This window comes from Globicephala melas, chromosome 16, assembly GCF_963455315.2.
Source record: "Globicephala melas chromosome 16, mGloMel1.2, whole genome shotgun sequence".
NCBI classification, from domain to species: Eukaryota; Metazoa; Chordata; class Mammalia; order Artiodactyla; family Delphinidae; genus Globicephala; species Globicephala melas.
The window spans coordinates 22,676,307-22,694,813 of record NC_083329.1 but is presented as its reverse complement, the minus strand read 5'-3'; positions in this window follow the sequence as shown (position 1 = coordinate 22,694,813).

The window sequence follows — 18,507 nt, the reverse complement described above, 5'->3', positions numbered from 1 at the left end:
TTCCTGGAATTTATTATTTATCTCTATTATCACTTTGCTTGTATTATAAGGAATTTGGATATTTCTGCTTCTTTCATTAGATTGTGAGCTCTGCAAAGACAGGTAGAGTGTCTTAATCTCTTTTTTCCCCAGCAAAACACAGTTCCTGATGCATAGCATATATTCAGTATAGGTTTGTTGAATTAAATCAAACACAAAACAGTGTCGTATAAAAGGGTGCATGGACAGATGAATAATCACTGCTGAGATGCACAAATTTTTGAGCCACAAGAGGGTCAATCACTTCACAGAGGCTACTCGGCAAAGTACTATATCAATCAGGGACCTATTTTCAGTTGGATGGTGACAGGTTTACTTTCTGGCTGTAAGGATATGAAATATGTTATATGTATAATTTATTGTGTTTCATAAAAAGTGAAGCCTAAATTCCCTGACAACAAAAGATACATTTGCAGAGCATCAAATGAACTTATATTAAGGATGCTTACAATGAAATACTTTAATGCAGATAATGTTATTGGGAAACTTCTGTCAGTTGAAAAATTCCCAAACTAACATAAATGTACTTTTAGATTTGTCCCAACTTTTACAGGAGAGAGAATGTGCTGCAATTTAGGCTGAGACAGAGAGCTATAACTGTACGTGAAGGAAATAAAACCCAGGTTTTCCTGTGGGGCCTGCCAAATATCAAAACTCCCACATTATCCAGAGGGGGAAAACAGTAATTTTTTTTTATCTCAAAGGATATAATGGAGGAAATTAGTATATAACTTTATATACATCCTCCATGACTTTCCATCTTCCCAGTGAAACTTCTGTCCCTTGCTCTCAATCCTCCCTCCTCTAAGAGGCAGGGAAAAATACTTACATGTACAACTTGACCTCAGGATCTGCTTTGGAGGAACCCAGGCCAAGACACCTATGCAACAGTTGATATTTTTAAAAATGAAGTGTTTCTTCTTTTAAATTTTTGTTTGCTTGTGTTTATATCTTCTCAGATCCTTCACTTGAATCTATCCTCAACCTGTTCATGGAGATGTTTTCAATTTTGTTTTTTAAACCAGAACTCCCACAAAGGTCTTCCATAGGGGTGCACTTATTCAGGGTTGTGTTCATCACTGAGATAACACTGAGTTATCTGCTTTCTTCCTGGAGATTGGACCCTATTCATGTTGCCCTACAGTGCGGAGTTAACTCTTGTACTGAGATTAGATTCTGCCCCAGGATGAGTTATAGGAAACTTCAATTTAGATTGGAAATTGTTATCCTCATCAAGGTCTTCCTAGTTACTGTGACATCAAAAATATTTTGTACTGGATGATCCTTAGAACAGTTTGTTAGGATCTGTATCTTAGGGATCTTCTAGTTGAAAGAAATACATAAAGCACCAACTATATCTCCTTTATTCTTGGTGGGACTGTATTAATGCACTCTAGATAGCCTAAGTTCAAGGTGAAATAGATCTCCAAAGGTGACAATTTTCACCTTTCTTATTAAATTGTGCTGAAGGAAACTCATATTTATTTGAAATGTATTTGTATAGAAAAATATAAATATTCAATTTGATGTTAATGTAGCAGCACTTTGGCACTTTTATTGTTGATGATGATGTCTGTATTAGGAAAAATTCATCCTAAGGGTGGGAAAGCGGCAGGTACTCCCCTCTCCACAACCAACACCCCCCCCATTTCCTTTCCTTTAAAGGGACTGAGATAAGGCATTATGCTCTAAAGACGGAGCTCCTCCTAATCCTAAAAATAAAGAAAAATAAAATTCAATCACTAATGATTCAGGTTTTGGTTCAAATGGGAAAATTTTAAGAGAATAGAAAAAAATGGGTCTTTTTTGACAAGGGATAAATTTGTGTAATAGGGAACACTTAAGTGGATTGGAGAAAAATTTTTTCAGCAAGTGACTTTTTAATTGGGAGTGGGGGGTATATTGGACTGAACTAGGTTGACTGGGGCCTTTCAAGGGTGAGGTTACAGAGTGCCACTCCATTTTAAATTCCTACCAGCAGTGTATGAGATTTTCTATTAGCACACATCCTAGCCAGTGCTTGGTATTCGTACTCTTTTTAATCTTAGACAGTATAATTGACTTGCAATTGTATCTCATGGTTGCAGTTTATATTTCTCTAGTGACTACTGATGCTGAATATATTTTCATGTGTTTATTTGGCACCCATATATCTTATTTGGTGAAGTAGCTATTCAGATCATTTTCACATATTTTCATTGGTCTTCGTCTTATTGTCCATTCTAAGATTTCTTTGTATATACCAGAAATAACTCCTTAGTCATATATATGTTTTACAATTTTTCTTGCTTTTTCAATTCTTTAACAGTGTTTTTATTATTGTATTTGTGAAGAAAAACATGTAAAGTATGGTTAGGAACTGTGAAATGTGATGTTGAAAGCAGGATAATATTAACTCTAAGTAGACTTTAATAAGTTAAAGTTGCATATTGCTAGCCCTGGGGCAATCACAAAAATATAAGAAAGACAGGAGTTACAGCTAAAAATCCAATAAAGACAATAAAATGAAACATTCTAAAATTTTTGATTATCACCCTCAAAATCAGAAAATGAGAAACAGAAAAACAAATAAGAGATGGCACAGAAGAAAAAGAAAATAATAAAATGTATACATAAACCCAACCACGTCAGTAATTATATTAAATGTTAATGGAAGAAAAATTATAATCTCAAGGTGAAGATTATTGAACTGGGTAGAAGTAAAAAAGCAAGACAAAAAACAGATGTGTCTATAAGAGACACACTTTAGATAGAAAGATACAGACAGGTTGTAAAAATGAAACATATGTACCTGCTATCAGTAAGTACACAGATTTGGCATGAGTATATCAATATCAGACAAGTAGACTTCAGGACAAAAATATTACTAATCATAAGAAGTATTATTTCACAATGATAAAGAGTGAGAAATCCGACTGGTATAAGATCTTAATCGTATTTACATCTAATAACAGATCCTCAAAGTAGTTAAGAGAAAACTGACAGAAACTAAATGGAGAAAAAAATTAAAAATCACAATGAGAGATTTTAACCCTTCTCCCTCAGTAATTAATAGAATAACTTGAAAAATATCAGTAGTAAATAGAGGAGGTCTGAACAATATTATCAACCAATTTGACCCAATTATTGACATTTACAGAATAATATACCCAACAAATGTAGAATACATAATTTATTTAAGTGTACCTGGAACATTCACCAAGATAGTCTGTATAATGAATCATAAAACACACCTCAAAAGTTGAAATAGTACAAGGTGTGTTCTCCAACTAATATTATTTTAAGTGCTATGTATTGTGTGCCAGTCATAAGTCCTATTTCATCCTCAGTCCTCTTTGCTAGGAGTCTGGGAGGATGCAATTTTGACCATCATACCATCCACTATAAATGTAGTCAAATCAAATGCATTAGGATTTATGTTAGTTTTGGCAAGAAAGACCAGAAAGCTGGATCAAGCTAGGTTTACTAAGAGATCCAAAAGAAATGAGGCTCACTGGTAAACTTTTGTATCACAGCATTGCACACCAGCTTATACACACACAACTCCAATGGGTTCCTTTTTCATCTGTGGAGAAGCTGTTGTCTTATAAACTGCTGGGTTTCAACAGTTGCCTTTTCCTCTACATTTGAGTCAATTTTCATAATGCTTTTGAATCTATATAGGAAATTCTGATCAAGCACTCAGATTTCTGTGCTGGTCCGTGTTCATAGGTACATTGAAACTTCCATGAATACTCAATTTATTCCTGCCAGATTTATTCAGTGTCATCAACTAAAATCGAACATATCTTGCCAGGCTTACCCAATTACATCAGTAATACTCCACTCCATGCACTGAACAAATCTATTTTCTGATTTTGCAGAAAGGCATATGTCACTTAGAGACAAAAATTCATAAAACACTCAACTTCCTGAATCCAATTCAGTGTCTCTCTAAATTGCATTTGGGCAGTCTCATGGGGAATGCATTAGTGTAAAAACAGACTTTGGAAATAAGCAGGGATTTTTATGAGGACTTTCTATCATATGTTCTGCCTGTAATTATTTTCTTAGATTATTTTTCCATTTCTATTCACCATATAAAACCCCCCAATTTGGAATTCCATGTGAATATGTGTATATAGTTGGTGACTCTCAGAAGTGCAGTCTGTAAAAGTAGACCAAGTCATAGATTGTTAACGTTAGATGAGTCCCTGGAGACTAGTCGACCAATCTTTGCCATTCCTGAGTTGAGAAACGAAGGTCTGGAGAATTATGGAGACTCATCTAACCAGTACTGCAAATATAAAAACAGAGCTGATATAAAAAAAAGAGTAGCACCCTAATAAGAATAATGATGTTGAAGATCATAATATTTGCTAGGGACTATGTAACCATATTAAGTGTAATTATGAAGTACTGTAATGTAGTTTTATTATTACTACTGTTATTTCATTTTAAATTTCACAATAATGCTGTGAAAAAGATACTGTAAATGTGTGAAGCGTATAGATGGAAAACAAAATCCTGGAAACTTAAAAGCATTATGGGTTGTACCCAAACCAATTGGATAGAGTGGTGAAGCAAGCAGTGAAGCTGAGGCTGCATTCTTCCAAAGTCTAGGCTCTTAATCACTCTACCTGGTTCCTCCTTCTCTGCTCTAATTTTTCTTCCTTGTGCTTCCCCACCTAAGCCCTCTAAAAATCATTCCTGAGCAGTCCCAAGCCAAGACTCATTGCCCTCCCTACTTTGATTCCTCCTCCCACTTTGCTCTCTGCTTGGGTTAAGTGAAGCTTCAAAGTGCAGTACATTTTCTGAATGAACAGCATAGTTAGCCAACAGAGTACTGTGGGGGTCAGGAATGTCCTGCCTTCCTCTAGTGGCTCACAATGTGCCTTATTTCCTTATGAGCTTAAACAGGCTTCATTCAAGGACCCCCAGAAATCCCTTATAGCTCAGATCATAAAGTCACAAAAAACATTTTGGGATGAACCAAGACAAGGAGCTTGGTGGTATCATGGCAAACTTTCCCTCATGCCTGGAAAATAACCAAGATTGTGGAAGGAGTTACTATGAGAATAAATTTTCTTGAATTGAGCTGAACTTTTTATTTCGTATGTTGTTCACATCCCATTTTGGATTCATAGTCCCTGTGGACATACGGGGCACCAAGATGCTGAGATGAATGTAACCTGGTTCTATTGTTCCAAAAATTTGTCAGTGAGACTTCATATGATTTACATTTTGAGGTAGTTGGCAGTGTGGAAGGTAGTTAAAGAGAAGCTAGTAGTCATTGAATTTACATATTTTATGAATAAGACCTGAATGGGTTAAATGTCTCATATATTAATTTAAAGAACACATGTGGAAATAAAAAGGCATATCTATATCTATTTTTCCAAAAGATAAATATCTTTAAAAATTTATGTATAAAATGGGATGATAACTTTATTTTTCAAGAATTTTCTCCTGACTATATGTGAGAAATATCCTTTTCTTCCCCCCTTTCAAATTACAGGGGATATTTTCTCTGTCAGTGTGAATCATGCAAAAGCTCTGTGCTGTTCTCATAGAAATAATTAATCTTTGACATTCTCTTTTCAAAAGGCACAATAGTTCAGATTTACGGTTCCTCATGGGTCTCTACAGTAGGTTACAGGGGAAAAAATATCCTATTTTTATGTTTCACACAAATATTCATCTGCCTAACAAATGTTAACTTCTGTATGACTGCGATGTTGCTGATTGTGCTAATTCCTGTTCCTGTGAGACTTTCAACCCCACAATGCTGAATCAAATAGTTCACATTAGCCTCAGATAAAATATTCAAACGTGTGCCAACCTCCCCAAATTCCCAAGTTCTGCCCATCACTAGTTGTAAAGCACCCTTCACTTCTGATGAGTTCATTTAAAGGCTAACTGCGTTTGTTATCTTGCATACTTTACCCAGTAAAGTCAGAGGGGAGTTTTACTTCAAATATGCATGAAGGCACTATGTTTTTAATGAACGTTATATGAACTATGAAGGAAATAAAATATGCAGGACCCACAGATGGACTGTATTAATATTCCTTGTTTTTTTATTCATGTTAAGTGTTTCCTTGAGGGATTTTAGTTTTCTCTGCCTAATGTCGGAGATCCATCAGCTTCATCGTAAGTCATTTAAAACTACTGTGAAAAACTTTAGTTTTATGTCTCTTTAAGTGAGGCTTGATCCAAATGCTAATACTAGAGTCATTCTGATACTTACAAATCTCTCATCGGCTAAAAGGCACTGATGTTTCTCAACTTTCATGTGGTTGATCTAGATTGTAAGAGAAATGTGATTCTGTCACTATTGTGCTAATCATGACTGAATCAACCCTTAGGTGGCTGTACGGGTTCTTTTAGTACTTTTAAAAGTAAAAAAAATAGCTCTGAAATATAAATTATGATTATAAAATTATTACTTGATATGAAACAGCTCTCCTTTGTCCCTACCTACTAAAAGAGAACATAAAATGAAAAATCATAATTTAAATATGAATCTATAGGGGAGAAAATGGAGATAAACTACCTGAATAAGTTGTTTATATCTTTTCTTATAAAAGCCATTCAGAAGCAGCGAGTCTTTGCTCTCCTGATTTTCTAGAGATGCTCAGCCCCTTGTGCATACCCTTTTCAGCCATCATGATATCACATTGTAGTAGTTCATGCACTTGTCTGTCATCCCAAATAGTCCTCTTGAGAAACCAGAGTTTATTCAACTCTGGATCTCCAGAGCCTAGTGTAATATTTGGCAGAGTATAAAATTGGTAAATATTAGAAGGAAGAATGGTGGGGGGAGGAAGAAACAAGGGGGGAAAAAGGAGGAAGGGAGGGGATAAAGGGAGAGAGAATATCAGTTGGCAATTTATGTAGAAAATGGGAATTCCAATTTTTAAGAAAATAAAAAATACTAAAGCACACCACTGTAGTAAACTGATGTGCAAAGGATTATTTAATATGTAAGTACATAGTGTCATGATTACAAAATAAAACATTCAAGCTGATTCTAACATTTGCTAGTTCCCAGTGAATACTGCCAGATTTGCTGACTTTAGATCCAAGTATTAACTTTTAATAGTGAATGAGGTCACTGGGTGCACATAAATTAGCAATAAAAACAAATTTTTTGATTTTGGTTAGTCTCAAATCACGACAAAAATATTACAAAAGTGAACTGACATCAGCATAATATTTTTGCTTAACTTGCTTTTCTTTATTTCACCTTATTCTATACTTAGTTTTAAAATTATACAATATTACATGATCAGTGTAAGAAAACATAGAAAATGTGATGAGAAAATAGAAAAAAAAAAAAACACCCCACAAGCTCACCGCTGTAACACAACTACTCAATATTTTGCTGAAAGTCCCTCCAGATCTTTGTTTCTATACATATATACATGTTTATTTAGAAATTTATAAAGGCATTATATATGGAACACACTTCTGAAACATGATTTATTTTGTTAATAATATATTGCCATCAAGAAATAGGTCTGATTTCTGGTAATAGTGGAATAGCTTAATCAGACTAATCCACAGAGAATAATTACATATTCTAGCAAAAAAATGCACAGCACACTATTTGAAGGCTGAAACTGTAGTGGAGACTACATGTCTTAGTCTGCTCAGGCTGCCATTGCAAAATACCATAGACCAGGTGGCTTAAACAGTAGAAATTTAAGGTGGGACATGCATAGGGTGGACATCCCCATTCCAAAAAAGAGAAATGAGAAAGAAGAGTGACAGATATCAGTAAGTCCAAACATGGCAAGACAAATTCCATTAGATCTTAAGGCTCAAGAGTCATCCTCTTTGGTTCATTGCTCTGCCCTGCAGGCCTGCGGCAGACCTACCCCTTTGGCTCCATGGGGCACCATCTTATGGCTCTCTGCTAGAGCTCTACCTAGGCTATACCTAGGGTTCTACCTACCCATGTGACTCTGTCTCCTTTAGCACAACCTGGCAGTGTTTCTGCTGATATAATCCCTTCTCTATTCCTTGCTTCTGTTGTGATGGCTGTTTAAGTTCATAAATTATACCTACAATCTCTTTACCGAGTGGTATTCCAGCCACACCTTTGATGTTCTTTTCCAAACATGCTTTCTCACTTTTTTACAATATGGACAGGTTGAGAATTTTCTGAATCTTTAAGTTATGGTTCCTTTTTGCTTAACAATATTTTCTATTCATCTCTCTCTTCTTGTGTTTTACCATAAGCAGTCAGGAGGAACCAAGCCTCTCCAACTACTTTGCTCAAAATTCTCCTCAGCTAAATGCCCATTTTCATCACTCATAAGTTCTACTTTCCATAACACACTAGAACATAGGTTAGCCAAGTTCTTTGCCACTTTATAATAAGGGTTGTATTTTCTCCTGTTTCCAATAACATGTTCCTCATTTCCGAGATCTCACCAGAATTGCCTTAAATGTCCATATTTCTAGCATTCACCTCAAGACTCTTCTAGACTCTACCCATTACTGGGTTCCAAAGTTGCTTCCACATTTTTAGGTATTTGTTACAAAACATACCACATCTTGGTACCAACATCTGTCTTAATCTGCTTGGGGCTCCATAACAAAATACCATTGACTGAGTGGCTAAAACAATAAAAAATTCTCACACTTCTGGAGGCTGGGAAGTCTAAGATCAAGGTGCCAACAAAGTAGGTTTCATTCCAAGGCTTCTTTTCTTGGCTTCTAAGTGGCTGCTATCTTGCTGTGTGCTCACATGACCTCTTTTTTGTGTGTGCTCAGAAAGTTCAAGCTCTGGTCTCTCTCTTCCTCTTCTTGTAGGGACACTAATCTCATCATGAGGTCCCCACCCTCATGATATCATCTAAACCTCATTAACTCCCAAGGACCCCACCTCTAACTACCATCACATTGAGGGTTAAGTCTTCAGCATATGAATTTGGGGGAACATAAATGTTCAGTCCGTAATGCTACCCCTGGAAGAAAGGAATTATACACAATGAATAGCCTGTTGGTGCTTTTTGGGTTTCTTTCCTTTGAGGAAATTCTCAAATTGTATATGGCTTGGGGCAGCAGAAAACTACACCTTATTTATTGGCCTGAGGTGTCAGAGGACAGAGTTTGGTGCTGGTATGGCAAACTAAGATTTAGGTGGGGAAATCCCAGAAAGAAGGGAGACACAGAAGAAATACATATGAAATCTTCCTAAATCTTACTGCTGAGCAACACAGGCATCAGCCTGACCCCAGGAAGTTGAAGAAAATGAATGAAGATTTCCACTGCAGCCCAAGCCCAGGAGACAGAGTATGCAGTTTAAGTCTAGTCATATTAATTACCTGCTCGAACAAAAATCACTCTTCAGGGGAATATAACATTATCTAGAATCTCTACATGTCAATTCAGCTAAACCAGCATTACTTTGCCAGAATTCCCTTCCCTATCTGGTTCTGAGTAAGTGTTGGCCACAAGAGAAATTTGCATGAGATTTACAGGCACAGGTGAAGGCATGAGTGCTGTTGCAACTCATACTTGTCTCTGATCTGCTGGCTCTCCTGTAGAGTGAGGCAGTACATGGGCTCACAGTTCCTCCAGCTTCTACCAGACTTCTTCCTTACCTCTTCTGAATCCTGGGACAGCCGTATGCGCATCTTTGTGGGAAAGGTGCAAGTTTATCCTGGAGCTCATCACCATCAGTGAGATTGGGAGAGGTGAGAAACAAGACACAGTCCTCCTAGATCCAGATTTGTCCCCTGGCCTTTCCCACTCCATGTCCATCTCCCCTTCTTGACTGCTAGCCTTGCTGACTTCAGCCCCAGAGAAGACAGAATTATATAGACTGTTCAGTCAACTCTCACAATAGAGTTAGGTCTAAACTTTTTATATTCCTTTTCTTCATTGATAAAATAGGGATACTGATGTCTGTGCTGATTCATAAGGTGGCTTTAGAAATTAAATACATCTTTAATCACCCAGACTCCTTTTTCAAGCACATTACACTTCGCTACACACCTTCCAATTGCAGAGGACTACTCATCCCCATTCCCTACATATAGATTGGACTCTGCTTCTTCTATGCCTTTGACATGCCAAGATATGAGATATGGCATTCTGTTGAGGTTGTGAGACATAAGCAGTGATCTATCCATTGTTTAAGGTCAAGCTCAAATACCAAAACTTTCAGAGACATTTCCTTAAATGCTGCTTGACCATACTCCATCTTTCTTTTCCTATAACTGCCTCACACTTTTGCAGAAATTAATGATTTCACATAATACTAATCACCATAAGGAGCCTGAATTGTACCTAATTTTGCTATTGGACTGTGTGCTTAATGAAGACAAGAACTTGCTTTAATCCCCACTGTTCAGTACACAGCCTAGACTGTATCTTTACAATCACTGGCATTCCAGAAGCGTTTCTTGATTTGAACTGGACGTAATAGACCCACATAATTATTTTGAATGCATGAAACAAACCCCTAAGAGCAAGGATTCTATTTTGATTTCTTTCACCTTATTTTTAGTTTGTCAATTATGCAGGAGTTATTAATGTAGTGATTTTTTAAAAGATTCTCCATGTAATTACTAGTTTAAATAGAATTGGGAGCACCCAAATACCAATTTTTTCACCTCAAGATTGCAAAACATAGATATTTATATTACAATGCAGGAATTCTATGGAAATGTTTAGGCAAAGCACCACCTTTTGAGTTACTTTAATTCTGTTGGACAGCTTTCATTGTGGGAACACAAACTATTAAAACTGAATTCTTGACAACCTGATAAATTTTTGTTTATTAAGAAATGAACAGGTAGTCTCACCTTGCTCGGGTTTTATTATCACTGCCATCTGTGTGAACCCCAGAAACAATCATTCTATATTCCATCTCGTTCATCTCAGTAGAGTCAGGACTTAAGATGTACGTGTGTGTGTATGTATGTGTGTTTGTGTGTGTATAATAGTAAGCACATACTACATCAGTCAGTTTCTCTCTTAGGATTGTGATGTTGACGGGACTGTTCTATATTCCTTGGGTATAAAAATAGTACAGTAAAACTCCTATTATTGTCTCCTTCTTGTAAGGAGGTATGTTTCATACTGTAATTTAGAAAACAATGATGGTGGTAAAACTTGAAGTAAAGACCTGGATCCTCTCACTGTGTTTTGCTCACGCTAGGGTTGTCCTCAATGCACTCAACAAAAATTTGAGGATACGTAAACTTGGGATCACAGCCTCTCCTGAAAGCCTGAACAAGTGCCCCCCACCCTCTCTCTCTCTCTCTCTCCCCCCCTCTCCTTAATATGCCATCCCAGTACTGAAATAATTCATTTATTATACTTTTTAACGTACAATGCACCAACATGAAATGCAAGAAAGTCAATTTATCTTCCTGAAAATCTAGAAGCCAATCCTCTTCCATGCCCTTATGCTTTGGAGGAGTATAACTAACTGCAAGTTTAAGATAAGATTTAGCCTTTTTTCCCCCATTACTTGCCTAGGCTGAGTTCACTCCACCAGTGAGTTTAAATATTTTCAGTTTCTACTTAGCGTAAATTCACCATGATACCACTGTAACTGGAAATAATTACTTGGATTTCAGCAAATCTTACAAAAGAGTAGTTAATCCTAGCATGCAAGCACCCTTTTGACACAACCTTAACTGTACCATTAAGAGAGGCATGATAATAACCCTCCCAGGAGAGGATTCTTTTAGTGTGAATGTGCATAACGGGTAGAGAAATGAGAGACCTGAAAGGGAAAACAAAGTTTTGATTCAAACAGAACTGAGTAAAGAATCTGGGGCCATGTATACTAAAAGCAATTTAAAACAAGAGCTTTAACTGACTTTACAAAAGCAAATTGAATAAAGTAGTTAGAGAAATGGATATAGTGTTCAGGGAAAAAACATGTACGTTGGCACACATAGATCAGGCTTCTCACGTGTGGTTTCAGTTTTTGATCTCTTGCCTAAAGAGATGAACCATGGCTTTTTCTTTTATCTCCTAGCTCTGCAGGGGAAGCAGGCCAGTGCCTTGATTTTATTTGCCTAAATAGTGTGGTCATTAAGGAAAGCGGGTATCTTTTACTGTATTGTAATACTGGAAGGGGTATAAAATGTTGGAGAAGGATCCTCAGCATATTACATGACCTCAAAATTTTAGTCCAAGTAGAGACTCTAGCCCTCAGTTCCTGCCCAGACATCAAAGCAGTATTCTTCCCAATCAGCAGTACCAGAGCTGTCACTGCTTGAACTTTGAGTCAAACTAACAGAGACTAACTTTGACTAGACAGTTTATTTTTGACTCAGATTGGAATGTGGAATTGGTAGGTTTCCTCACAAGTGGCCAAGAAACTTCATCCATAAAGGATGTGTTCATTTTATGTGTGTGTTATTCCTTTTAATTTTCTTCTAGTTTTAGAAATTTACCTGCTTAGGAGTTAGGTATATCATCAGGTCTTATAAAGCCAGCTGCCTCACGTGTGTGATTTTGTTTATGAGAGGGAGGGAGGAAGAGAGACTTTTTGAATAATTTTGGAGATACCTTCTCCTGTTTCACCCAGTAAGTGTATGAGTTGGAGTGGTGGTTATTTAAGTGCGAATGATGCACTTAGCCTCCGCCTTCGCCTAGGATATGTTAGAAATCCAATTCTCAAGACCCACCCTACACCCATGGACTCAGACACGCTAGGGGTGGGGCCCAGAAATCTGGCTTTTAACTAGCCCTTCAGGTGATGCTGACGCACAAAGGGTTTAAGAGCCGCCGACTTGGAGTAAGCAGGTGATTGAAGATGTTGGTCTACTGTTGCCTCAGTCTTGGTTGCCTTGTTCTCTCACTGTGTGAGCTGAATGTGATGTTTCATTTGAAAATCAAGTTTATATTTCCCAGGCAACATGGTTGTTACACATAAGCCAAACTGTTTTGAGTACTATTTAAACATCATAACAACAATGTGTTAAAATTCGGGTAAAAAATAATTGTATATTTCCTGAGAAAAGGTATTGCAAAATTAAAATGTCATCCAAGGGAACTGACTATATGCACTTTTTACCTTAGAAACTGACTTTAACACTTACTACCATCATGCGCAAAAATGGTAATTTCATGTAACTCCCTATGGTTTTCCTGGATAAAGTTCATAACAAGTTAGGAAGAGGGAAAAAACATGGAGATCAGTGAAAATGGTTTTGACATTTTCATTCATGTGATGAACTATATAGTAATGACTTCATTTTTTAAGTTTTTTTTGAGAATCTATTTTTTACTTTTATTGGAGTACAGTTTCTTTACAATGTTGTGTTAGTTTCTGCTGTATGGCAAAGTGAATCAGTTATACATATACATGTTTCCACTCTTTTTTAGATTCTTTTCCCAATTAGGTCACCACAGAGCATTGAGTAGAGTTCCCTGTGCTATACAGTAGGTTCTCATTTCATTTAGTAGAACTCACTTAAGACTCCCAACAAGCATGCAAAGTTGGTACAGAAGAGAAAGCTGAGTTTTCAGAGAGCTTAAATACAGGTTTTAGAGACTTTTTTTTGGTATTCTTTCATTATTGCTAAAAATCACATATCATGAAATTTACCATCTTAACCATTTTAAATGTACAGTTCAATAGTGTTATGTATATTCACATTGTTGTGAAACAGAACTTTTTCACCCTACAAACCTGAAGCTCTATACTCATTAAACAACAGCTCCCCTCAGCCCCTGGTAACAATTAGGTTTCTGAGAATTTGACTATTTTAGAGATGAAGATTTTTTAATTAGCATATGAATCTAAATCTTTCTGGTCCCAAAGTCTGTATTCTTTTTCCTTTATAACATATTACTTGTTAAACCAAGTTAAAACAATATTCTTGATATTTAAATCTTATTAACAATCTGAATATGTACTATATTCAACTCTATCAAGGCTGAGATCCTTTGACAATTTCTCATAAGCACAGGCTACTTTTTTTCCCATTTATCTCTTGCTGATCTTTAAAATGGACTCAATGTTCCTTTCTATCTATGGAAACTCTAACTTCCATTTAAGTTCCAGTCCTTGCAGTCTCTCCACAGTGGTTTCTCCATTTCTTTGTCCTGAATTCCTGATAGAAATTACTGCTTCACTACACATCTTGTCAATAAGAATAATGGACTCTCTGTACTTGTGAGGACCTTAAATTCCAATTAAATCAACAATTCATCTAGTGCTTGAGTCCCCTCAGTGTTAATGCATAGGCTTGTTCGCCCCCAGAAATGTCTGGAGCCCATTCAATTTTTGCACATCTCGGTTAGAAATCTCATCTTCATTTGGAGTTAAACTTTGTGCCATTATAGCTTCCACCCATTCTTTTTTTGATTCTCTCCATTAGTGCCATATGGGATGAGCCTAATGCCCTTTCCAAACAATATCTCATAAAATATTAATATTATCATGAATCTTTTCTTCTCCAATTTAAATATTTTCCACCTTTAATCAATAATTTTCAAAGCTCTTCTTTGCTCTGGCTACAAGCTTAAAAATATGACCAGTTGCTTTTCTCTAACTAAACTAGTTCTGTGTGTTCTACCCAGTAGAGTTGGAAAAAAACCAAAAACATTTCCTCATACTCGCATTTTAATAAAAGCTAGGTGGTATTATTATCATTTTTATTATTGGCAGCCACTCTTCTCTGATCTTTATAAGCTCACTGTTTCTATAAACTCATCAATGATAGAAACTCTTAACTCTGTGTCAAATATGCCACTAAGACAGATGAGGACAATCCTGATTCTATTCCCTTTTGTACCAGTTTTTCTCCGTTTTACATGTGTATGTCTTTCATATGTGTGTTCCCAATAAAATCAGTGTGGTCTTGCCTGATGTAGAAGTTATAAACACAACTGTTGTAACTCACACAGGACAACACGGTTGAGCATATTTTGTAAGCACATGTGGAGGAAAATATACACAAATTTTATTATTCTATTCTTTTTTTTTTAACATCTTTATTGGGGTATAATTGCTTTACAATGGTGTGTTAGTTTCTGCTTTACAACAAAGTGAATCAGTCATACATAAACATATATTCCCATATGTCTTCCCTCTTGCGTCTCCCTCCCTCCCACCCTCCCTATCCCACCCCTCCAGGCGGTCACAAAGCACCGAGCCGATATCCCTGTGCTATGCGGCTGCTCCCCACTAGCTATCTACCTTACTACGTTTGTTAGTGTGTATATGTCCATGACTCTCTCTCGCCCTGTCACAGCTCACCCTTCCCCCTCCCCATAACCTCAAGTCCGTTCTCTAGGAGGGCTGCGTCTTTATTCTATTCTTTTTAAGTTGCCTTAAGTACATCACAGAGTTCCCAAGTCCCACAAAATTGACACAAAGCTCCAAAACATTTCATCCAAACATGCTTAACTTTGGAAATTTCCATCTCTGGAACCAGGTGGGTTTTAAAGACTACCCTAATTAACAGTTCCAGGAACCACATCATTAAATGTATTTATAAGCAGAAAGCTCTTTCTCATGATGTGAACCAGGATGAGAAGAAATGAAGCCTTGGTGTCTATTTCTGGCTCTGTCACTGACTCACCCTTCATTTCATTGAAAAGCCGATTAACCTCCTCCAGTTTCCCCATTCATGATATTAAATAAATAAATAAATAAACAAACAAAAACTTTAGGTTGAGATAGTGGAGGTTGTGGAAGCTTTCAATATGTGTAAAATGCTGTATAAATGAAATATCTATTTTTTTAAATGATGGAAGTAGACTCAATTTGAGCAGGAATTACTGATAACCATCTAAGGCACTTTTTAGCAGGCAGCACTTAATACTTGTTTGTACTTCTATTGAACATTTATACTGAAAGTCCAAACTTTTTGTATTTACATACTATCGTGCTTCTTAACTCTCTTGTGAAATGATGAAATAGGTAAAGTTTGTTATTTAGCATGCCCAGTAGATGCTTTAACAGCATAATGCTTGAAACCTGGTGAAATTCATTTTGAGGAATGGCAAGTAAAGTGTTTCAATCTCCTAAATCCAGAATCTTGGGAGTTCTGACAATGAAATGGCAATTCAAATCTAGCAGCCTAAGTGAGGAGAATATTATGACCAAAATGTCATTAGGAGGCATGGATAGAGCTGTTTGTACAGCAGAACTTGGAAACTTTTCAGTCTTTTATTTTATTCTTACTAAAGAGTCACATTTTCAAGTTGTCTGAACAACCTTGGGCCAACCCATGTAGGTTCTTTGATACCACTCCATTTCATTATTTTAGTTATTTTCATTATCTGTAAGATTTAATATCTAGATTTAACAATATGGAATAACTACTGATCATGGGTCCTCATCAAAATAATTTCACTTCTGAATATGTCTTCATCCTTTCAAAAATAAGCCAAACAAACTCTTTTATCACTGTATCCTAGGTTAAAATGATTTTTCATATGAATGTATCTCTTTAAAATACAACTTTAATATTCCAAACAGGTAAAATGTTCATTTACTTCTAAGTTGAAAACTTTATGAAATTAAATTCTATGAATAGATAAAATGAAGAATGATAAAACCATAAGATTCATCCAAGACCATTAAGATGGTATTTTTAAAAAACTTGATTCAGTTCTAGGGTATTTGTATGATATCACATAAGCTCTAATAAATTGACTGTTATAATTAGCCAATGTCTAAAGGGGAACTACTGGAAAATTATGAGAGCTCCCTCTCTTATTGAAAACAAATTTCTTAAAAACAAACAGATGCAACCAACAGCATATGATTAAATAAATTTATCTTGGGTCAGGACCTCTCTCTCTCCCTCTCCCCCCCACCCCTCTGTCCCTCTTCCTCTCTCTCTCTCTCTCTCTCTCTCTCTCTCTCTCTCTCTCTCACACACACACACACACACACACACACACACACACACACACACACACACACACACACACACACACACACACACACACACACACACACACACACACACGGCTCCAAGTGGAAAAGTCTGACAACCCCTGTATGTAAGATCACAGCACACATTAAATCCAAGGCAATAGCTAATTAGAAATACAAACTATTTAATCCTTTGTCCTCAGTACTCCGAATTAAGAATAGTTCAGGTGTATAGATCCAAATGGTCTAGAAAAGTTTCCTAATTCAGGAAACCCGACTTCAGCCTCATCTCTCTTGGTATGTATGAAAACATACATCTCTTGGTATGTATGAAAACATACCAATTCCTGAAAGATTTTCTTGATGTGAACAAGTAGTTATGGTTTCTGAACACTTACACAATTTTATTTATATATCTTTCAGGAAGAGTATAGAATGTTGCCTTATATATGTTTATCATACTTTATACATGTTTATCATACTGATTTAAACTTCATTTTTAACTTTTGTGGGAGTCATTGGAATTCTACTCTCATCCTAATTAAGCTATGCATAGGTGACTACAGTTAAGTCAGATTATGTCAGTGAGTATCTTTTGAGGGACTTTGGGGTGAACAGGAGTGACAGAAGGATAAGGTGAAAAGGTAGTTGAAAGTAAGAGAACAGTTGGAGTCCTCATTAGTCAGGGTCTATTTTGAGTATAGAATTAATTGAAGGTAGGATTGAGATATTGGAATGAAATATTGAGAAAAATGGAAGGTTAAGAGAAGAATGGTCTAAATTAAGGGGGAAAAGGGAGGGATAAGGTTTTGAGGCTGGGAGAGAGTTAAAGATCCTAATTTTTGACTGAGCCTAGTATAAACTCAGAACCCTTCTCCAAAGTGTACTCCAGGCAGCCACTGCTGATTGATACAAGCGTGCATTTGAAATGAAAAACTATTTGGTTTCTGTTTGGGGATTTAGATACTTGGGTGGCTAAGTCTTCTGCTTTTGAAGGCAATATCTTGAATGAATCATTTCTCAGCAGCGATGTCAAGTAATGGCATTTAAGAACTTGAATGATTATATCTGCATCAAGTGCCTCATATGAGAGAAAACCATACCACTGTGAGATCAGTGATATCAAGGCTGGCGTTTAGGGAGCAGCAGGAACATACTGCTTTGTGACGACATTTCACTTCACTGAAAAGAACATGCTGAATGTTGTATCTTAGGCACTGATACACCATCCTCTCTAGCTTCTTGAAGAAAAAATCCCTTTGGGATGATGATTGAAGGTGACACCTACATTAATGGATCCCACCTCAGTTGTGTCAGCTAATGAGACATGATTTGCTAGAACACAGAGTGGGTCACCATCAACCCCACCAACTACAAAGAATATGCCAACGTTAATTAGAAACAGGTGCTCTTGTCATAGTAGGCAGAGCCTCTTATTTGCATGGGCTGGCAAGCATACTCATTTGGGGCCAACCCTCATAGTGCACCTCCAAAATTATAGTCTTTAGAGTGATAGGATAGCCCGCACGCTCTGGAGCCCGTGTGCTGCAACTAAGACCCGACACAGCCAAAAATAAATAAATAAATAGAGTGATAGGTACTGGGGCAATATTTAG